Source organism: Hirundo rustica, chromosome 2 (genome assembly GCF_015227805.2).
Source record: "Hirundo rustica isolate bHirRus1 chromosome 2, bHirRus1.pri.v3, whole genome shotgun sequence".
NCBI classification, from domain to species: Eukaryota; Metazoa; Chordata; class Aves; order Passeriformes; family Hirundinidae; genus Hirundo; species Hirundo rustica.
Window position 1 is genome coordinate 3,222,796 of NC_053451.1, and position 23,059 is coordinate 3,245,854.

A 23,059-nucleotide genomic window follows, 5' to 3' on the forward strand; every position below is an offset into this window, starting at 1 on the left:
GATATATATGCATTATCTCTGGCAAATTTTTTTCTTCCACTTGTGTGAAATTCATATCTGTAAAATATGGAGACATATATGAGTGAGAGGGTGTGTGAAGAGAAAAAGTAAGAATTTACTTGTGTAATGATGTTTAGGTATAAAAGCTACTTTTACTGAAAAATAGTTGAAGAGGAGGTTGGTTTGATGGTGGATGGGTTTTTTTTTAAAAAAAAATTCTTATTTTTTAATTCTAGTGGTAGGAGTTTTCCTTTCTTCTAACAACAAAATCCTGCAGTTCAGGGCAGAACACTCCTTTCTGAATTTAGAAACTTATCAGCTCCATCATGTTACAAATAGTGTTGCTTTGGGATTTATTTTTGGGATAGAACTCAGTTATATTTACCTTATAGGAGTACCTTCACTGAGGTATGCCCCTTCATGTTTCAGCTGTGGAAATCAAAATATTTACAGGAGTTTGTGCTACTGCCATGCCTTTCTTCTTGTTGTCTCAAACCCAGGGAAGGAATGTGAGGAGTTTCTCTGTGTCTTACACAGAACTGTGGGTGGCTGAGGGAGAAAATGAGTTAATGCTGAGACATGCAGCAAGAACCGCTGAAACACAAAAAGAAAGAAATAAAGGACTAGAAGGGGAATTATTCTAATTTGTTTATTAAATATATGTCCTTCCAAGTGTATTTCCCTTTTCTAACATCTCAGGATCGTAGGAGGACTCACACAGTTATGTCTTCCTGAAGCAGTGTCAGTGTTTCTGGATTTAACCTGTTGAAAATAACTGGTCAGGGTTGTAAAAGAATAGGATTTTTAACAGAATTTTGAATAAAACTGAAGGGAATGTTCTGAAGAAACATGAATCACACTTAGGTTTTTTGTTTCTTCATTTCATATTGAATTAAAAAAAAACAAGTTTCAGAATGTAATGATACTGCCTATTTTAACCATAAAAAGGTCCATAAAAAATTCACTTTTATCCTTCACATGAGGTGCTGTAGCCCCCTGGCCTGCATTCAGTATTCAGCACAAATCAAATTACTAGACAACCTGGTCTGTATTCCTACTTCTCTTCTTATAATGCAGTGATTCATTTTCCATTAATTTTCATACAGATTATGCTTCCTTGAATATTAACAACAATGGAGTTAGAATCAAAACCTAATCCAGAACTTGTAGCAAATAAAAATAACAGCTTTTTGTCTTAGTGTCATTGATCTTTCCAGTCAATAACTATTTGGCAGAATAAATTTCACATGACTTCAGGCATCTACAGGAGGTGCAGGTCTACCCTTGGTTTTCTCACCTCTTCCCACGTTGGTAGTGATGGGAAGAGAGCAGTAGGGAATGATTCATCTGAATTTCTTTGAGCAGAGCAATTAGGCTGTAATTTAGGGTGACACACCAGGCACAGAAAAGCCAGTTTCTTCCTGGTGGCAATGGTGGCAGCCCAAACCCTCAGGCAGAGGCTTTTCCAGACAGCTCCTGTGCCAGGTGAGAGGCTCTGACTGCCCAGGAGAGAGACCTGAATGTCTCTGCCTGGATCATTTATTTGGCTGAAAACAATGGTTTAGCCTTCTGAGCAGGTAAAGATGACACAAAAGAACCCCAAAACAACCTCTCCCCACCTCCCCCACCCACCTCCCCCCAAAAATTATTTGCTTTACATGTTATTACTTCTGTTAACAAGAATAAGACTAGAAAACATATTACCTGAGACAGTAAAACAGACATTATAGCAAAATTCCCCAGGTGGTGAATGTTTTTGTGTTTCCTTAAGGTTCAAAAAATCTTCCCAATAAGACTATTTTCCTCAGGAATTGAAATTATTTTTCTTTTAAGCCAGACTTCAAACCATTTCCCTTGGGAAGTCAAACTTCTTTCCAGCTGTAAGACTCCTGTTCAAGCCCTGCTATGCCGGGATATATTAGAATATCACTTCCCCGTTTGTGAACACTGTAATTTTCTGCTCACACCCCTGCTTACTCAATTCCTTATACGTGAGTAACTAGATATTTTATTGTGATGGTGATCAATAACTCTTCATTGCTTTAATGTAATTTTAATGTAATTTTAAACCAACCATGAGAGGCAAAAATGCACTGCTTAAATTCCAAGCATATCTGTTGAGCTCCTTCCCACAAGAAAGCTGAGCTCCTGTAGTCAGCAGAGCAGGTGCTCCCTTGCAGCTGTGTTCCTGCAGGGTTTGTAGGCAGGAGAGGGATGTGTATTAAATATAAATATATTTATTCCATAGCAAATTGAAGCTGCTGCTGTGATCTGTTTGTAGTGGTAAAGGTGTGTGCTTCATTATGGTGCCCAGTGTTGTTTCAAGTATTGTGGCTGGTGCCTGAATACTTGAATTTGTTGTTCCACTTTTTGAAAAAGAACATAATTAATTCAAACAGAGGAAAGAGGAATTTTCTGTTGTTTGTAGCTGGAAAGGGCAGCACTAAAATCAGTACAGTTGTAACAGGTTAGTTCCATTCTGTGTCCTGGCAGAAGTGTAGGTTCAGGTTCTCCCAGGAAAAGAGAGGAACTGAACTGATTTCTCGGCTGTTCTAAACCATGACACCAGTGATCTAAGGACAAGAATGGCACTAGAAACTGTGGTTGCAAGGAGAAAAGAATAAATTCAAAACACCACTTTGGTACCTAAAGCAAGAAACTCCTGCAGCTGAGGTTCCCAGTGCTGGTGAAACCTTTAAAGAGTTAGATTCAGGGGATGTGGAAGTGGGAACGGCATAAACATATCAAAGAGAATTTCCCTATGTTTTGGGAGCTACTATGTGAAAATGAACTAATAGAAACTAGCATGAACATACCTACCAGTAGAACTTTAATTTAAAAAGAGCTGAACAAGGCCAAGAAAATGTACTTAGCCATCAAGGCCACTTTCATTTGAGGAGTTGGTCACATTTGCCTGGGCACTGGGGAAATAAGAACAGCCAGTGGAAAGGGAAAACAGAGACGGGCTTGCAAGCCCAGATGGGCAGGCACTCAACGCAGAGAGGTGGAAAAGAGCAGCAAGGTGTCTGCCAATAATGCAATGCAAAGCTTGTATCAGGCTGGACAAAAGCTGAGATTATTGGCATCTGGAATGCATTCATCACCAGTATCCATCTGGGGGAAGGCAGCATCAATAGTATTTGCCCTTGCTTGATTTAGAGTCTTCTTTGGTGACTGGAGCTTGGCTGCTGAGATAATGCTCTCTCTTCTGGCTGAATTCTAGCCCATGTGCAGCTCAGTTATGAGATTCTGAGCAATCTCCTCCACTTTATGAGTATCCTGCCTCAGTATTGAAAGAAAAAAAATCTCTTTGGAACGTGCTATATTGTAAAACTCCACAGCTGAACATTCCTGTTGTTTTTTCGAAAGCGACACTGCTCATCAAAATGAAGCTGCTTTTTTTTATTGCTTATATTAGATCACACGTTGTTCTGAATTTTTTATTTTCATTTATTGAAAGATGACAGTGCAGGAATTTTTTTTTTTTTTTTTTTTTTGGTCAAGATACTCAGTCCTGGAGGAATTAATTTGTTTTCTGACATAGGAGAGCTGCCTGCTGCCTTGTATCTTTGTCGTGCAGTGGAATTCACTCCTGATTTCCAGCCCAGAGGACGAGAAAAGTTGAAAGCGTGGACCTGTTCATTATGCATGCTGCCATTGTGCTTTTTAAAATTAAGTTGAAGTCTTGAAAGCAGGTGGAAGTAACAAGCACTTTGATTTCATTTGTATTCTAAGTTGCCCAGGCTATGTTGAAAATCCTCACAAATTCCTTCTGTGTTATTGCAGGTCTGGGAGGGACACTCTGAGGGCAATTTTCAATGCCTTCTCCAGGTCCCCAGAACCTGCTGCTTTCCAGATTTTAATGAAAACTTCTGTTTGCAGGTCCCCTCCTGTCAGGCTGCACCCAGCAAGCTGCGCCCCACACCAAACACTTTGAGATTTTGTTATGCGTTTTGTTATGTTGTCTGATATCAAAAGGTAAAACCCTTGCGACTGTGTTAAAATGGTTTGGTTGTAACCACATATTAATAGTCTACAAAGCTATGAAACACATGTAAAAGCTGAAATCTTTAGGCATCACATCCAATCGTTGTGCGCAAGATGAGAGGTGGGGGCCAGGCTTGCTGTGTCCAGGGGGTGAATTGCTTCTGAACGAGTCTGTGCAGCTTCTGTGCTCACTGAAATCCCACAGCAGCTCCTGGAAAAGCCTCCCCTTACCCTGAGAGATGCCTGTACTGGGCCCATGCTGAGCAAAGCTGCAGGTGTGCACCTCCTGCCTGCACCTGCCCATCCATTACAGCATCGAGTGATGTAATAACAGCAATCGCGTGCTTCTCTTTGCCTCCCCTGAACATCTGCTCCAGCGTTCCTAGCACAGCATGGAAGAGCATTATCCTGATTTTAGGGCTTATCTGGCTCTTGCAGCACCAGGAATCCCAGCCATCGTCGTGCTCCCTCTGGAGAGCAAACCCGCTGCAGGCGTGTCACTCGCACCCACGGGCTGGTGCTCGTCTCGCATCATCACAACTGCAAATCTGGGGAGTTTTACACTTATTTATTGCCCTGTGGAGGAACCAGCTGACTTAATCACTCTGGGCTCTGTGATTCATGTGAAGAATACTAACTGGTGTCAGCCAGGAAAGAAACATCCAAAGCTTTGAGCAAATTGCCATTAAAATAAGTCTTTTTGTATTATGACATTTATTTCATGAAACATTAATTTCATTTTCTGCAGACTGTTTTAACATTTTGAGTTAAAGGTTTTCTCTCACTTCTGCATTACTAGATAACTACAATAATGCAGGGCATATCATAAAGTTTGCAGAGAGCTGTACATCTGAAACTGTTACAGTTCAAAAATAGAAATGAAACAAAGTCCAGAGAGAAAACTGTCAGTGAAAATTGGTAGCAATTGGATACGTATGTAAATTACAAAAAACTAATCTACCAAGATTCATAGGGCAAATAACTCCAGCTACTATTACTTGGCACCAAATAAAAACATTTCATTGAAAGTGCAGCTGCTAGAGAAATGAACTGATAAACATAAATTGAACATAAATGGCTGCAGGCAAACTGGAGTAGCAAACAGAAAAGGGACAGGGAAAAAAAATGTTGTTTATATACATGTGTGTGCCTGTGTACAGAGCGTTATACTCAGGTAAACATCTGAGAGTCTCAGACATGGAGGGGGTGGTGAAGGATCCCCAGCCCAGAAAGTTTCCCAGGAATGGAGCCACTCCCTGGCTGCAGGTGAGGAAGAGTGTCCAGAACACGGCCCTGCTTCTGGTCTGGAGATGCTGACCATGGTCAGCGGTATAAGGGATGGAAGGATGAAATCAGGGCTCTGAGTTTCATGCCTTGCTGACCGATAATACCTTAGGCTGTTGTACAAGAACTTATGTAAAGTCTCAGGCAGAAACCTGATATAATTTTTAGGAAGTTAAATATGAAATTACTCCTTTATTCCCAATAGTAAGGGTGAAAACCAAGGTTCTACCTCTTCCCTCCTCCCCTTCCACTCTTGTCTCAGAGTCCCGGCTAGGTATGTCTTTCAATTAATTCCTTTCCCTAAGGACACCCATTAATGAACACCAAACTCACATATCAATTAGTGAACACCAAAAACACATATAAAGCCATGTAGATGCATATGCACAGATAAACTGCCCTCCTCCTTCCAGGCACATAAATGCCTTAAATCATTCTCTGCAGTTTCCTAGGAACCACGCTCCAGATGTGGTTTTTAAGAGTGAGTGTGGCTAACGTTTATTAGACTTGAACTGTATTGTGGGTAATTGTCCAGTAATAACCTTTGGTAAATTATATGAAGCCTTTACTTTACTTAACAGGGAACGCAGGCTCCCCAAACTCTAATATTATCATCATTCAAGATAATGAGCAACACAAACCATTCTATTACCAATCTAAAAGCAATAAATGTCAAAGTAAAGGACTATGTAATATTCTGGCCTGGAAGAACAAAGGACAAAAGTAATGATAATGCCTTTTTATATTTGCAGTCTATTATATCATGCATAACAAATGACCCTGTAATTGTAGACAGTGTTATTTTAACAGGTTGTGAAGGGAAAATGGTGGGGGTGGAAAAGGGAGTGTTTTGAGCGCTGCCCCAAAAATGCTGTAGGACTGGTAAATTGGAATGCCTGAGGATTTATTTGAACTTTATCCTGATAACCCCTGCTGGATTATTCTGAAGCTGTTCTGTTTCATGGTCACCATGGTCATCTGGTGCCACCTGACACCAAATCCTTGCTTGCAGCACTGATGGCTTTACCAGTGACTTGGTGATGGCCCCAGCCCTCCATGGACGTGAACATAAGCAGGAGCAACAACACCATTTCAAACACAGGGGATTGATTTATGGGAATTTCTAATTTGGGCATTTACAGACCGTTCAGAGGTCACACAGCATGTGGGCATTCATCCATTCATTTATTCTTTCATTCATTTATTCTTTCATTCATTCATTACGAATTTCTTCAAGCAAGGGGCTCTTTGCATGTGGTGCTATAGTTCAGGTGCTCCTGGGTTTGTAGAGTGACTTCACTTGGGGCTATCCTGGTTTAATTTTATTTTGTAAACAAAAACAGAAGCCAGGATCATATTTGATCAGCATTCAGAGCAATTTTTTAAAAGTTAGGGAGACCAAAATTGCTGAAAACTCAGGCAGCCAATGGCTCAGCTACTCCAGTGTAAAAGCAGGATAATTCTGACTTTCTTGCACCTTATATTCATTGCCTATTTTGAGAAAAGCATCTTAAGAAAAAAAAAAATGCTGTCTCAGCTCACATGCACCTCATGCCAGTGTGTCTGCAAAGCAAGCCATTCACTAAAATAAGTATTTAAATGGCTCTGCTCTCTGTGGTTGGAAGAACTGATGCAGCTTTGATGAAGGCAATTAGCACATGTGGCAATTATCCTTTAAATCTCATTCACAAATATGCACAGCCAAATTCTCATACCAGGTACCCAGGTCTGAAGTAAATTCATCCATCCTGCTCTTTCTACACTTGTGGACATGATGAGTAGGATTTAGCTGAAAAGGGGAAAAGTTGAGAGTTCTTGGTCCAGAAATGAAGTCTTTGCTGTCAATATATTGCTTTATATGGGGTTACTATGGCTTCTTTGGGCAAGATGTAAAATATTATATTAAACTCAACTAACCCTCCTTGTATTTCCTTTATTAAGTTGGTCTAAAAAGTTGCCTTTGTCATATAATTGTTGTTCACAAGGTCACATTACCACCTCAAAAATGCATCTGCAGTGTTTGTCAGAGAGAAAACAGGCCCCCAGAAAAAAGCTGTAAAATTTAAGTTATTTGTACTGCTGCTTAAGAGAAGTGACAGGAAAAAAACAAGCAGAAAGCAGTTATTTTACATAACTTTCTTTTTTCAAGGAAAACAAATGATGAACCTTCTCAATATTTGCATTTTCCCCATCAGCATACATCCCAAACCTGCCAACGAGTGGCAGGGGGTGGCAGTGCCTGTCATTTCTCTACTTTTGGAAAAGATTGGAACCCTGATGGCACAGACAAACTGCAGTTTCCATGACAGATCTCAGAAAAAAAATGTTCCCCAGGAGATTTTTTTTGGATATCACCATTTCTCAGGTAAGTTCCGTGATGATGATCACAGCTTGTGTTGTGTTTTATTTTTACTCCTTCTTCCCTGTATCTAAATGTGTGTTATGCATTTATCTACACGTTCATCTGTTTCTGTTTGTCTGCAATTTTATGTGGTAGCATCTGCGAGTGGTCGTTTTATATAATAACATGAAAATAAGTGAAATCAACAGTTGGGTTTAAGGGCTGTGTTCAGCAAGAGGAGTTTTGGATGACTCTAACTATAGATTGGCTGCAACATAGCTGAGGTGTGAAGAGGAATTTGGTTAAACAATTCTAGATATCAAGATTATTGTCACCTTTTCCTGGGATACTGCAGAAAAGAAACTTAGTTCCTTTCAGTCTGAAAGAAAAAAAAAAAAACAAAAAAAATCATATATCCCACAGAATTCTATTTTGGCTCATTGTCTCCCCATCCCAAATGGCATTTGGTCGCTTATCAGACTTTGTCAAGTTCAGAAACAGTTCAGGATGGAACAAATGTGAATCCACCCTCAGAGAAAAGTGTAAATGTTAATGCTGCCACTGAGCTGGGAGCAAGATAAGTGACAGTGTCCGAGATAGTCAGGAGAAAATAATTAGGGAAATTGTTATGGGATTACTTATACACTGAGTTTTAATTCCCAAATGGAGTGGGAAACCACAGGAATGTTCCATGTCTCAGTCTGAAGGCAGAAGTGTAACGATAAAGGCTTATTACAAACTGATGGAGTATGTTGGCATGGTGGAGAGATTTAAATCAACCTAAACAAGTTTGGATGCAGACTGGAGCACACGTACCAAATCCAGCACCCAGGAGTCCAGCGCGTGCTGTGATATGTTCAGCGCTCCTCCACCAGCACTGAAAGAGCTGAAAAGTTGAAGACGATTTGGAATGAGTTAAAGAAAGCCCAGAAAAACTGCCCAATGAACTTCTCTGCCTATCTTATCCTCAGGCAAATGGCAAGGCACTTTAATGAGGGTATTTTTAATGGCATTTTGCAGATTAATGGAAGGTTCTAAGGTATTTTCTGCACCTTGGAGATGGAGAACACGTTTTAGAAGGGATTTGCATAGGATGATAGTGTAGAGTCTTGTGGGACTTCCACTATGTCAAATAAACTCATCACGTATACTTTGGAAGGAAGTGCTAATTAAAAGTATAAAAGAGCATATGTGGTATTTGTGAAGCTGTTATCCAAAGCTGTATTGCTGCATCTGTTCTGCGTTGCAATTAGTCGTAGTTAAATCAGAAAATAAGATATCTGAGCTCTGCATTTCTAAAACTGCAAATCCCTGCCACAAAAAAAACCAGGCACAGTGCACCTGTAATGCAGTAGTGGGAAAAGTAAAATATCAGCCCATAAGTAGAATGTGTTTCAGTGTTGCTAAATTTTATTATGAGAATTTATTAAAGAAAGAGAATATTATTAGTGGAAAACCACTATTAATATTAGGAAAAAAGTAGTATGAAATAAAGGGGGTTTTTCTGTGTTGGTTTTGTGGCCCATCTTACACCTTAACCTATAACTTAAGGTGATACAATGATTTTCCATGGCTTCCAAAATCAGCACTCTCCACTAATCTACCCACATAAACCACAGGAGTAGAAAGGAAAAGAAAATCCACATTGGTTCAGCATTTCTTAATGGCTGTTCACAGTTTTGAAATATGAAAGGACAGTAATGTTATTTTTTCTTTTTTTCATTTTAGCCCTTTTGTGGTTTTTTGTTCGGTTGGTTGGTTGGTTGTGGTTTTTTTTTTTTTTTTTTTTTTTTTTCATTTAGTCCTTTAGTGCTCTAATTTAACAGTGGGTTTTACAACAATTTTTGGTGCTTATTTTTTCTCGCAGGATTCCCTCTTTTTGAATCTTCTTTTTCATTTATGAAAAAAATTATTTTCTAAATCAGGAAGACATGTAGTTCTACCACAGATGGAGCCCAGATGTCAGGGAAACCAGGTGACCTTCCCAGAAAGTGTCAGAATTTCCCATTTCCAATACATTTTATTACTAGGCAGTCTTCCAGTTCTACGTGTATAAAATACACTGTAGAACTCCTGAACAAATAGATGGGAAAATACCTATACAATAATAGTTTTTATTAATGTGTAATTTAGCACTAAATATGCCAGATAATATCTTCTTTTTCAGCTGTTTTTAGATGTTTATGGGATGCTCTTCAACAATAATGTTGCAGAGCCCCATACTTATAATCACAGCTGGGTGAATTATTCATCCTGAACAATATTTATCATAAATTTATGCTCTCCATTTCCTGGAAGAACATTATTTGTTTTTATGCTTATTGGGTAGGACAGCCTGCTGCTCTCCAAGGGCTCTCAATTTCGGGGTTACAAGGCTCCCCTATGAATTTTATATCCCAAGGCTTTTGTTTTCCCTCAAAGGTGATGGGGAATGTTGCACCCTCAGGGGCAGCACTGAGGAGTTACTCCTCATTTTTTCCTGGCAACTGCTGAAGCAAAGGAGAGGTTTGTGACCCTTCTCTGGAGGGAAATATCTAATTTCAGAGTAGCTCCCAACAAATTGATTTGTCATTCATACAGGGTTGTGGTTCACTGGTGCTGTTCTGTTCTGGGCCAACCAAGCTTCATGAATATTACTCATTGCGGTCTGAGCAGCTCCTTTTTGAGGTCAGCCAAGCTTTTTTTGGCTCTGGCTTCCAGAGTGTGTGTAAACTCATCTGAACTCATCTGACCTGATCTGTTAGGAGGTGTTAATATGGTCTGGCAACTTGCCTGCTGAATGCCATGGGGTGGGAAACTGTGGCTTTCTCTGGATCCCCTCGTGCACACAGTTGAGTTCTGGGCTGCCATGATTTATCCCTGCAGGTCAGCTCAGCTCCCCTCAGGCACTTGGGTGGAGAACTGTAAGGGTAAAAGGAAGGAAATTCCTGAGTTGGGATCAGGACAGCCTAATAGGTGAAGCAGAAGCTGCACACACAGGCAAAGCAAGGAATTCATTCATCTTCCCATGATGGCAGGTGTTCAGACATCCCCAGGAGAGCAGGGCTCCCTCAAACGGAATGGTGCCTTGGGATCAAACATGCCAGGCTCTGAACATCACCTCTTCCTTCTTCCTCCTTCCTCCAGCTTTTGTTGCTCAGCAAGACCCCAGAAAGTCTGGGATATCCCTCTGGTCATTTGGGGTCAGCTGTCCTGGCAATATGGTGTGAGAAACAGAAAAAGCCTCGTTGTTGTGTGAGCAGTAACTAAAACGCCCCTGTGTCACCAACACGGGGATCACCACAAATCCAACCTGTAGCCCCACACAAGTTCCCAGGAAGAGAAAACATCCTGCTCTCGTTCTGCTCAGTAATGCTCATCTCTAACCCTGTGGCACAATTTAAGTGGTTGGTCATTGCCTTTCCTCCTTATTTTTTTGGTGTGTCACGGGTTTCAAATGGGAGGAATTTCTGGGGATTGATTCCATGGGGCCTGCAGGAAAGTTACTCTTGTGCTCAAGCTGTGGATCTTGAGCATTGTCCCAAATAAAAGGAAAATGGGATTTCCTTAGAGAGTAGATAAAGTCCCAGCTTTCATGTTTGTAGACATAGATTTACAGTAATAATGCATTGTAGTTTAAACAGTTAAAATACACAGACTATTGTAAAGAAAACAGAAAGAATCAAGTCTTTAAGAAAATCGCTCTGTGGTGGTTGCTGATTGTATTCCTGTGATTTGTGAATATATTTTTCTTGCAACTATCTTCACAGATTGTCACAAAGTGGGTCTGAAATGGGTTTTGGTGCTGATAAAATGACAGGGATTTTTTTTTTTTCTTCTTTTTTTAATATCTTATGTGAAATCCATGTAAATTTGTCAGCTTACACATCTTTCCTAATCATCCATTTCTTGCATCTCAATTGCCAACAATAAGCAAGCTGGTCCGACATTTTAATTTATGTATAGATTTTGTTTTATTTAAAAAAAACAAAACAAAACAAACCCACTTGTTTTAAATATAAAGCTCTTTGGGGTTTTTTTGGCTGCTTTTCTTTTGCATTGTTTTCCCCTTACCTAGCAATGACCAAGATACTTAGTGAAGGGTAAATAGATCCTTAATATAAAAAAAAATAATAAAAAGGCAAAGACTGCTTTACTTCTGGTTATTTGAGTAAAATGGATAAAAAGAATTCTGATTGCAGTAAGGAAGGGAAAATCACTCTGTGCTTAAAATTTGAATGGCTTCTGTTTCTTACCATCAAAAAGACAACATTAATTGTCACCCACGTGATGCACAACATTCATGTTGTCCCAGAAAATTTATATATTATTTAAGATTTATTCAGATTCTTAATGACAAAGGTTTTATGACCTGCCTGGTGGAATTCATGAAGGATGGAGGGGTTGCCAGATGAATGTGGAATATATATTTCCCCAGAAACTATAAAAACATTGTACCTAAAGATGATTTTACCTCTGCCTGTGAGCACCTGTGGTTACAGCAGTACCATGTTTGCATTTTCCAGCCAAATCCAGACTTAGAGGTTCTGCTTCTTGCAAAAATTACAGATAACCAGAAAAAAAGTAGGAAGGGGCAGAAAGAATTCTGAGGGGAAGTGAATTATTTTTTTTTCCCCTTTTACAGAAGATACAGTGATTTTTAAACACCTGAAATATTAGGGGGAAAATAGATTTACTATGCATTTCAGTGGAAACTGATCTAATCTAATCTAATCTAAATGCCGTGGAATGAAAATCCCATCTCCTACCATTTTACAGAAAGATTCTGATTTCAGTTAATGCCTCTACATGTTGCTCTAATATAAACAATAAGGAAAACACTGGTAATCTCAATATCACAATCATTTGTCCTCTGGCTCACAGTGACCCTGTGGATCCCAATCTGCTTCCAGGGTGTGGTAAAACTGACACCAAGCAAAAAAACCAGGAGGAAAAGGACACAAGGAAAGCAAGACTAAACAGTTTCATATCCCTGGAGGTATTTCAAATGCAATATTTCAGCAAATCAGCCTCTCTGAGCGTATTACTGCTAAAACTACTGTAATAGGGACAGGACAGCATGTCCCTATTGTCATTTCGAGTTTTTTGGGGGGTTCTGGTTTCATTTTGGTTTTGTGTGTTTGGGTTGTTTTTTTAAATAATTGTTTTGGTTGGTTTGTTTGTTTGTTTTTGTTTTGTTTTGTTTTGCTTTTTCCCTTCATTAAAGACAGACCTCAGTGTCTCTCCTTGCCCTCTGTGAAGTTAAAAAAAATCCTTCATGTGTCAAAATGCAAGTTAAGTCATCTGTCTTCAAAACTCTTTCTCTCTTCTTAGATATCTGTTCTCTCCTTCATCCTAACTCCTTCCATTGCCTTAAGAGAAAATCCTCTCAAGTTCTGAGGAAACTGTATTTCCTCAGAAATTACAGGTTTCCTTGGGTCTTCTCTCTGTTTTCTTTATTAAACTATTTAAAATAAATATTTTATCTGAAATAAGGAATAAGAAATGGGGAAGATGTGACCTAGTTTCCTTCTTCTTCTTACAAGGTATTTTCAGTAATTCTTCAGAGGATTTCCTCAAATGTCCTTTCCAATATTCCGCTTTCCTTCCCACGATCTCTTTTGTTTTAATATTCATGAAGGACCTGGAGCTGGGTAAGACGTGGTTCTGTCACTTCATGGGATGAGAGAAGCTCAGGGTAAGGAATTGCATTCTCTCAGAAGGCAGAAATAGAGCATGTACGTGGGAGGATTAAGGGAGTCTTTCAGAGATAGTAAAACCTCGCTTTTCTGGAAACACAAAAAATTAGGTTACCATGAAGCAGAGTACTTGACGTTCAGAAGGCAGTTTGTCTGATCTTCTCACATATTCTCCTACATTCTTTATATTTTACTGAAATAATTCTAATTTTTTTTTTTTTTTTTTTTTAAGTGGAAAGTTGGGAACAAAGTCAGCAAAGACACATTTACATTTAACTAGGTCTAGTGATTCCAACCACCTCTCAGTTAAATACAGATATCTACTCGATTAAAAGGATCTTTGTTCACAGGACATTTATATTTTTCCATGGACAGACATTTCATTTGCTTCTCAGATGAATTTTAAGTATTTTCAAGTATTAAATTATCTTTTTAATATTAAATTTTTCATTTGGAATAGTGGTACCATTTACAGTCATTTTGATCCTCAGTACCTAAACATCTTTTTATTTCTTTCAAGCTTGTTAAAATCACAAGAATATCATCAGTTGCCTTATCCAAATTTAAGTTATAAAAGGAATTGGAGTTTTAAATCTCTTAAAGCAGTTTATCTTTCACTGTAACATGTGCAATAATTGACATTTTCAAGTTTGATTGATGACCTGGTGACCCCTCCTTGCAGGGAGTGGTTTGCCTGGGGAATTTTGTTTGGGAAGACCCCAGGGATTCTGCAGGCCTACAGGCACCCAGCTGCCCTGCAAAGGTAGTTCTGAGAGCTGCTGTTAAATTATAGAGGATTATTTTTGACGAAAGGGGAGTTCTTGGAAGTTGAGTCATAAGTATGAGTCTCTCCTCTGGAGAAGAAATATTTTTTTCATAATAACAGAGACAACATAAGAAATTTAAGGGCAGAATTTTTCACAAATTTTATTTCTTTTTTTTTCCTTTAATGCATATTGCAGGAAAAAATCCTAATGGTACTAGAGAACATGGATCTGAGGAAAGACAGATTTCACCTTAGCAGAAGGCAGACAGTATTTCTGATAAAATGTAGAATTTATATTTAATTTAATTTGTCTTTTTTACTGGAGCATTAATTTGAATAACATATATTTATTTGTTAACTGACGCCCTCACCTTGAAAATAATTTGCCTTTGCAAGTTTGCTTTAAAATGCAAGCGAAATGGATGTGGTGTAAGGTTTTTGTTCCTCTCCTGAAGCTTCCCCACCATCCAGTGCTTCAACCAGAGAAATTTGTTTCATGCAGGTTCAATAGTAGCATCAAAAGTGAGAAATGCTGACAAACAGAGCATCTCTACAGACAGTGACAAGCTCTGTTTGAAGCCAGCAGCATTTGGGGCTTATTTTCTTCTTTTTTCTCCTTTTAAATACAAGCACTGAAGTTTACTGTACTGTTGAGTGAAATCTGAGACACGACAACCATGCTGGCATTTCTGCTGTATGAAGAATCAACCCTTAATCCAGGGTCTCTGCCAGACTGTCACTGGTACACAGCACTGAGGAGAGGTGGGTACAATAATTAGCAAGGCTTAATTTGTCACTGGGACTTTTTGGCTATTTGGACTTCGTAAGTTGAAAGTGTCAGCTTCAGATCACTGGTGTACAGTGAAACCAGTTTATTTTTCACCTTCAATATTCTCTGGAACCTCTGGTTGATTCTTACATTGCTCTTCTGCCTGAACGTGGGTTCCATCTTCTCAGATGAAAACTTGATACCTGTCCTTCATGGAGCTCTGGACATTTAAAGAGAAAATGTCATTTTCTTCCTGCTGAAGGTGCGATGAGATGTTTTGGCCTGTCACAATGGAAAGCCAGAGCACAGCCAGAGACATTTGTGCTAAACTGCAATGTAAGAATTGATAAATTGATAAATTCATGGATACTTTCTGTGGCAAGTGTCATCTCCAGTGGGTTGGTGTTGCAGTGCAACCCCACACCTGAGCAGGTGTTCCCATATTAGGAAAAGAGTTTGTCTCACCTGCTGAATTTATAAGGAAAATGAACCAGAAACTTCTATGCTTCTCTCACCATAATTGGCCCAGTGCCAGTGATGCCTTGGGAAGGCTGACCTGGAACAGAGACTGGACGGAGCTGGAGAATAAAGCAGGTGTTTACTGAAAGGATAAATACCTACTAGGATCCACCTTGGGCAGGACAGGACCTGACCAGGGCTACACCCAAAGTAGACTAAGAATGCTCACAAAATGGACAAACGGTCACGAGATCTTACATTTTCATAAGTTTTGGTCCTTTTGCATATTGGGGTTTAATTGTCCAATTACAGCTTCAGGCTGTGAGGTCCCATCCTTTTGTTCCTCCCTTCAGCCACCACTGTTTGTGCTTTTGGGCCTGAAAGTTGTCCTTGGACTTCAGCAGGAGAAGGATTTGTTTTGTGTCCCTACTCTGTGAAGAGAGCTGAGTGACACTGAAGATGAGGCTCAGAACTGCACCCCTGGGCAGCGCAGAGTCTGAAAACCATGAAAGTTAAAATTCAAGGCATCACCAGGACAAAGGCCTTGGACCCTTGATCTGCTCCTCAAGGAATGTAGCTATTTTCTATTGGCCAGCATGCTGAAAAAGTCTCCTAGATCATTAAATGCTTAAGAGTGGGCACAGAGCCTCTCAGAGCATTTTCAGGATGTCTGAGCAGGTGCAAGGGACCTCCCTGCACCCTGCACAGCTTTTATTCTTTTGTTCTATATAGTTTGTTATTCTCTCCTTAATTTTTAACTCTTTTGCTCTTTCAAAATGTACCTGATTATGTTGTCTCAATGATGATGACGATGATTATTATTTTTATTATTTCTGGGAGGTTGCTGTACAACTTCTGAGTGTGTTGAACCCTTCTGGGGCTAAAACCACACTGGCCCCATGCAGAAATTCAACAGGTTTGTTTTGCTGTAGATCAAGAACAGGTGTGCACTGAGGGGTTGTGGGTTTTTACAGGGCAGTGTCCTGTCTAAAGGAATCCAAGAGTGATCATGGCTTTTAGATGCTTCTCTCTAGAAATTAAATGGTTGTTCCAGCATATTTCATCCTTAAAAATGGCAGTCAATAATTAATTTTTTTCAAGTGAAGGACTCACAGCGATGGAAGATACAGTAACCTCTCTGTCCCTGTGTATGAGGTACTGAGAATTCAGTTCTAGGAGCAATAAACCCAGGGCTTGTTTGAGTTGTAAAAGCATGAGCTGAAAAGTGCTGACTTCAGTGTGAGGAAGACTTAAATAGAAAAAGTTTGACATAAAGTTTGCACTGTCTGCCTTACCCCCAATAACCGTGCCAGCTTTATTATTTTTTTTTAACCTTCTCTCTCTAAAGGCCTTAGCAATACATAAAATAAACACCAGTAATAGCCTTTGCTGCATTTCCCAAAGGGAATTTTGTTACAAATTTTTGTCTGTGTTTTCTTGAACTCTTGTGTGTTTTTAAGCTATTCTGTGGTGTATTTTGGCCTCTGTTGAGTCTCCAAATTGCAGTGGCTGTTCCCACACTTCTCCTCGTGCCCTGGCACAGAGGAGGAACCAGGGTGTCTGTCAGTCGCTTGGAAAAATGCCTCTTGGCCCAGCTCCAGCCTGCTGAGAGCCAAGGAGGCTGATGGCATTCATCCTGAGACAGAAATCACTGCCTATCTGAATGGGAGATCACGAGGAATTCCTGTGTCTGTAGTACAGGGGGTGTACATGTATTTATTCAGCTACAAACCTATGTAGAGAGATATATATTTAAAATGACAGCTGGAAAGTACTTAAAGATTAAATGCAGACAAACTCTGACCCTACAGAAGGCCAGCAGCTGGAAGGGGTGACCATCTCATCATCCCTGGTCAGCCTGGGAGCCGCAGCTCTGCCCTTGACCCTGGCTGGAGCCTGGTGCTGTCCCCTGGTTGTGTCCTGGCCCTGGCATTTTGCACCCCTCAGAAAGAGCTGGAGAGCTGAGGAGCAGAAGTTTGTGGGGATGGTTTTGCCTGTGCAGTTGGTTTGTTGCTGAGATCTCAGGCTATCAAAAGCCAAAATGAATCTGTATCTCGGTCTATTCTCGGAAACTGAACATAATGTGTCTTTTATAATGTTCTGCTGCTTGGAGTACTCCGCCAGCTCTTCCAAATTCAGCGTGTGCCTCGCCAGTCAACAATCTCACAGAAATATAGTGCTCTAGATGAGCCAGGCTGAGCAGAATAATATATATATATATTTATTTTTACACAATCATCTGTGAGCTATTTAGTGTTTATAGGCTTTTGTTGATGTCTGATTTTGTTTGTTTGTTTGTTTGTTTGTTTTGGGTTTTTTTTTTTGGGGGGGGTGTTGAGGTCTGAGTGATATTTTGTAAAAATCATATCAGGTCCCTGGGCATTGTGGAATATAAACATGTAAAAAGAGTGCTGATGCTAAAATCATATTAACCAAATAATTCAGAATGTAAAAGCTGTGTTTCCCTGAAACTCCCTTCTCACTGTGGCAACACCAGGTCTGGTCTATTTGGCAGAGAGAGGAAAAGTAAAGAGGAGATGATCAGGAGCAGATAACAAGTGGGTAGGTGTTGTGCTTATCTTGAACTTGGATTTATGTTTAGAAACAGTATTAATAATCAGAGATTATAACCACATCATTTCAATTATTAAAAAGCAATTAAATTTTTTAAAGTCTGAAAATGTTTGCTACTTTTGTTCGAGTCAGTTCTAATAGCATAACACAGCTTTTTGTTTAATCCTGGTTCTTTTAGCTTTTACTTTTTTTTTTTGTATATCCAAAAAATACCAGTATTTTATCTCACTTTTTCATCAACAGAAAAGAGAACAGAGAGGAAAATGAGGGAGAGTTTTTTCCTGAAACTTAGAACTCCGAATCCCTCAAAATAGGACTCTGTGAAGTTGGGAAGGCTCTTGTTGTTAAAACAAACATGTAATTTTAACTACAGCCATTGTAATAGCTTTATTCTCATGAGAACTGAATTGAAGAGATTAATTAAAATACCCTTGTGAATTGAAAGAGGTAGGAGAGGAAACATCTCCTATCCAAAACAGCCACAATGATTACAAGGGATGATATTTTGAGTAGTTGTGTTGTTCACTGGGGAGGGGAGGGCTGTGAAGGTAGCTTGGAATGTATTTGTTCTTTTAAGGCACAGCTGCCAAAAAGAAATAGAGGTAGAGATAGACAGGCTGGGTCTAGTTATACTCATTTTTAGCTCAGTCATTTGCATCAAACTGCATTGCAGCACATTCAAACCAAGTGGAACAAAAGCCACTGAATTTTCCGCATCACAGCAGAGCAGGAGGAAGCCAGAAGATGTGAAACCTTTTTCTCATTCAGATTAGTAGATCTGCTGCTGTTCCAGAACATTTTTTGTGAGTGCATGGTGGAGGTGGTGAGGGAGAAAGGTGCTTCCATTCAAAGAAAGACCAATAAGAAAAAATTCCCATAATAAGCATCACTCTGGTGCTGTTCTCCTGTGCACCTGCAGCTTTCGTGTGCATACACAGACTGGGCCAGCTCTTATCAGCCCTGAGTAAATTGGAGTTAGGGTTTCCTACAGAATTTGAGCACTCCTCAGCTGTTCTATTCCCCTTGGTTTTCACAAATTCCAGAGGGTCTTTTGCTTGCCTTGGAGAAATTGCTACAAGGGGAACGGTAGAATGAATTCCGTTTCCCAGGGAGAGGCACAAGCAACAATACAACTTGCAGAAGATCTAAATTGCATCTTCAGCATTTCTGGTGATGCACTGAATTTTGGAGCCCACCTTGCACTAGGATCTGTTGTAAAGAAGAATGTACCCGTGGGCATACATAGATGCATACCCCTAATCCATCCCTTTTTATTAAAAATATTTCAAAGTTAAAAAAAAAAAAGAAAAAGAAAAAAGCAGCTTCTTAAGCCTCTGCCACAATTATACTTTAATATCACGCAGTATTTGCCAAAATCAGTTAAAGGATTAATTTATTCCTAATATTTATTTAAGCCTGTTTATGAATTGAATTGCCTCTGGACTAATTAAACGATGATTACCACCAGCAGTGCACCCAGCAGGAGGTTTTGTTGTTTCTCCTTTAACCACTTGCCTTTAGGTTTTTTGTGAAGGGTGTAGAAAGGAAATATTGCAAATGGAGCTAATTTGATGTTTCTACAAGAGCAGCCTTTTGTAAGATGCTTTGATTACATGGCAGAGCAGCTTCTATAAAAACCTATTTGGCTAAGTAGGGCTTCTTAACTCCAAACAGGGAGAAAAAATTACAAAATGACTACTCAAGTGAGTATAACAAGAACAAGGAGGATAATCTTAACAAGCCCTGGGAGGAAAATCATTAGCTGGAATTCCTGCATCAGTAAATGTATCTGCCACACAGCTTCAGCATCTCTGAGGTTCTGTGTGAGCTCCATCCTGAAAATGTGCTCATGGGGTTTTTTTGTGGTTGTTGTGTAAAGTGCTTTTGCTTTGTTTTCGAGTGGCTAAAAGGAAAAAAGCTGCACCTTTTAGTCACATTATTCTTCATGTTTCTTGAAAACAATGTCTTAATTCTACCTCCTTGCACTACTGCAATATTTTTCTGGGTCTCTGTTTTATATCCTTCAAAATATTCAGAGCAGAAAGCAGGGAAAAGAAACTGAGGATTGGTGAGGTGATGGAGGAACCTCCAGAAAATTGAATTCCTTTTCCATTTAATCTTTTATCTCATGTGAAGAATGTCAGTGTTGCACAGTAAAACAATATTTGGGTCACAGATTGCTTTGTATTTTGTGGAACTTTGCAGTAAGAGAATTCTCACTGCCAGTACCTCACGCAAGATGAATGCTGTAAAATGTGACTTTGTAAGCATTGTAGGCACTAAAAAAAAAAAAACTTTTAAGGGATTTTGGTTTTGTTTTTTTATTAATATAAGGTGGATTGCTATTTAAAAAAAATTTGATCTCAGGCTGCCCCTTGGAAACAGTAGTTCAGTTTTTTATTTCTTTTCTTAGCTCTTTTGTTGGTTTTCTCTTTTCCCATCAGCAAAAACAGTACCCTCAAGATAAAAGCAGAATGTAAACAAACTCCATTTCATATTCCAAATGTTATTTCCTGCTTATCATTTAGATTTGCTTTTTGTGTGTATGCGTAATCGGGAAAGGAGATAAGGCATTGGCACAAAGAATTAAATATAAGAGGAAAAGCCACATAGAAGATTCATATATGGAAAGTCTTACACAGCACTCTGACATGATCAATAACAATCTCTTTTCAAAGAATCTGAACTTAACATCAGATCTTATTCCTCAACAGAACACCAAGAGGATGGAACAAAATGAGGAAATTGCCTCCCGGGTGCTGTTTTGATACCCCACTTGTGAACATCTCCCCGGTAAGGCCATCCAAATTAGACAGGAACAACACCAATCTATATGAACTTGATAAATGCTACAGTTATGTATTGATTTTTTTCAGCAGGCTTTTTACAGGTTGTTAATGTCTGTGGTTCAAAGAGGCTTAACTCACCATTTCTGGCCAACTGTAATTCATGTCCCAGCATTTCTTTGGAGCTGATTGACAATTGCCTGCAATTACGGCTTACATCCTTCTTTTACACCCCTGGAATAGTAGGTGTCTGCATGATCTGGTTACACGATGCAGGCAGGCTCAGAACTGTAAATTCCTCCTTTCCAGCCCTGAAGCCTTGTGTGCCTCACCTGCACTTGCACATTTTGCTGAAAGTCTCATCAGGAGGGAATTGTTTCCCTCTGCAGCATTTTACAAAAGATGAGTTCTGATCTCTGGATTTGCTTGTTGCATCTCAGATGTAGGAGGAGCAATACAAGAAAGTTAGGAGTATTACATTATTTTTCAAATTAATTTCACTGACTTTAGCATCCTTGAAAATGTTCTGACCTAAGCTGATTATCTGGGCTTTTTCTATAACAGTAGGAGATGACAGTGAAAGCACTCCTCATTCTTTTTCAGTGGTAGAGGGCTCCTAAATGAACAGCTCTCACCAGACTTTTCCTCAGTCACCCTGGATAAATCTTTTCCAGGAAAATATTGATGGGGAGGGAGTGGATGTGGGGCGATAAGAGAAAGAGGAGCAAGTCTTTATGGTAGAGTGTCCTTTCACTGATTCTTTTCACCCATCATCATGCTGAAGAGGGTCTTTCCATCAGCATCCTGTAAACATCTCAGTTCTCTTGAAGTGACAGGATGAATCTCAGGCAGAGGAGGACTTTGGTTTTCTGTGTGTGTAGAACACAGGCAGCTTCTGCCTCCCTAGTAGAAATTGGGAAGCATTGTGCTCCTCAACCTTGCCCTAACACACCTCTGCCAAAAGTGAAGCTTGCAGAATGATTCTGAAACACAGCTCAGCACAGGAATTCAGCACCCAGGAAGGACTCACACAAGAATAATACAGAGAGCAACCTGTATTTTCATAGGTTAAAAATAGCACCTTACAAATGAGGCTGGGAGAGTTCAGGTAAATGATCCTTGGAAATATTTGACTCCCAGGTCATGCAGAACTGACTTCTTAAGAGCAAAAGACATGTAGATTTTCAGTGCTTAAGAATTCTCAGCAGGTTCTTATCATTTCGAGGAACTGCATGAAATGGTGCTGATCAATATTTTTGCATTTCTTAAGAAAATTACACAACAAGAAACTCAGTGTATATGTGCCTTTTAAAAAAGGGTCATTTGTTTCCTTGAAACAAGACTGCAGATATATAAAATGTGAGACATAATAAATATCTTTAAAAAGATTGAATAAAGAAAATACTGAGGAAAAAAAAAAGCATTTAGAAGCTTAACTTCAGGGATAGTGGAGAATAAAGGAACACAGTGAAAATGTAGCAACTTCAGAATTCATTATTTTTTTTATTTATTTTAACTTGAGAGGATCTTTACTAAGGAACTTTGTTCAAAGTATGCAAGTACAGCAGTCAGCGTTCTGTTTGCAGTATCATCACACCTGTAGTTCTCATGACAGAAATTAATCAAAAGACTGTGTGGGATCTGCAAAGAGCAGGAAAAAATCCATTCAGGACTGAGAAATTTGATGGAATTATAATGCATTTCATAACCTTAGTTGTTAAGGTACTCATAAATACATAAATACATAAATCTGCTGTTTGGTAGAGATTTCACCTACTTGGACAGGGTCATAGAAATAGGGTTTTCTTTAGTATGCTTGCAGGTTCCTTTCACCAAATAAAAAGAACAAGAATGAAGTCAGGCTTTGACAAAATTAAGTAGTAAGTTGGATAAAGTTTGCTTTATTGCTTAATGTTTTCAATTAGAGTTTGCTCATCTGTAGGCTTGAAAATGTTAAGTGAGAGCAAGAGAATCACCAATTCAAATACTTCCACTTTAAATTGTCAAAACAGACAAGAAAAACATTCTTCATATCCTTCTTTTCAAAGGGTTTTTCCAAACAAGTGCTGTGGTGCCATGTAAACTTTGGATGGAATTCCTCAGGTATTGACCTAAGACTAGAACTTCTTTGGGATGCATTTGCCAAAAAAAAAAAAAAAAAAAAAAAAAAAAAAAAAAAAAAAAAAAAAAAAAAAAAAAAAAAATTCCACTTCTAATGCATTTACCCTATAAAGCTGAAGAGTCTTTTAGGTATGATATTATATTTATTGGGACATATTTGTTATCTGGTGGGTCTGTTTTAGCCTTGTAAACAACACAAAAATTGTAACAATCCATCTTTTCAACTAAAGGTGAGAATCTAACCAGATACAGCAGGATACCATGGAGAAGGAATATGAGATCAAGGAATGTGTG

At 39.1% G+C, this 23,059-nt stretch overlaps 1 long non-coding RNA gene across 4 annotated transcripts in view; it reads left to right on the forward strand.

Annotated features, from left to right (window-relative positions):
* LOC120749057 (uncharacterized) overlaps positions 1–23,059 on the forward strand; it is a 113,947-nt gene that overhangs the window by 84,881 nt on the left and 6,007 nt on the right. For 3 of the 4 annotated variants that reach the window (XR_005699511.1, XR_005699509.1, XR_005699510.1), the window contains 4 exons: positions 7,467–7,636; positions 12,476–12,590; positions 14,687–14,818; positions 20,573–20,651. This is a non-coding gene — a long non-coding RNA (uncharacterized LOC120749057). Of the gene's footprint in view, positions 1–7,466; positions 7,637–12,475; positions 12,591–14,686; positions 14,819–15,637; positions 15,874–20,572; positions 20,652–23,059 lie in introns of those variants that run through there. The other variant, XR_009207567.1, reaches the window with a different exon arrangement.